A 420-nucleotide genomic window follows, 5' to 3' on the forward strand; every position below is an offset into this window, starting at 1 on the left:
ATATAGCTCATTTATGCCAGATCAATATGTCATTCATTTTCTATGCAATGCGCAATGCAAGTAACACGATACAAGCCCTAGATAAGAGTTTTGATAAGCCCCTCGCCTAAATAAACAAACAGCTGACCCAAACCACGCGCCGCGGTGCAAAGTAAACAAAACCAAGATAACAACGCCCATGTCCTTCTATCTGCTTTATTTCAATTTGTGGCTCCTAAAGGAGCCGATGTTGGTAGAGGAGGCAGGTAAACCGTGCAACCTTCTAATTTACTTGGAGGAGGTGTACTTGGTGACAGCCTTGGTGCCCTCACTCACAGCGTGCTTGGCCAGTTCTCCGGGCAGCAACAGCCTGACGGCGGTCTGGATCTCCCGGCTGGTGATGGTGGAACGCTTGTTGTAGTGTGCAAGGCGGGAAGCCTC

Source organism: Penaeus japonicus, unplaced genomic scaffold (assembly GCF_977035675.1).
Source record: "Penaeus japonicus unplaced genomic scaffold, GWHDUDI00000001_assembly GWHDUDI00000007, whole genome shotgun sequence".
Lineage (NCBI taxonomy): Eukaryota > Metazoa > Arthropoda > Malacostraca > Decapoda > Penaeidae > Penaeus > Penaeus japonicus.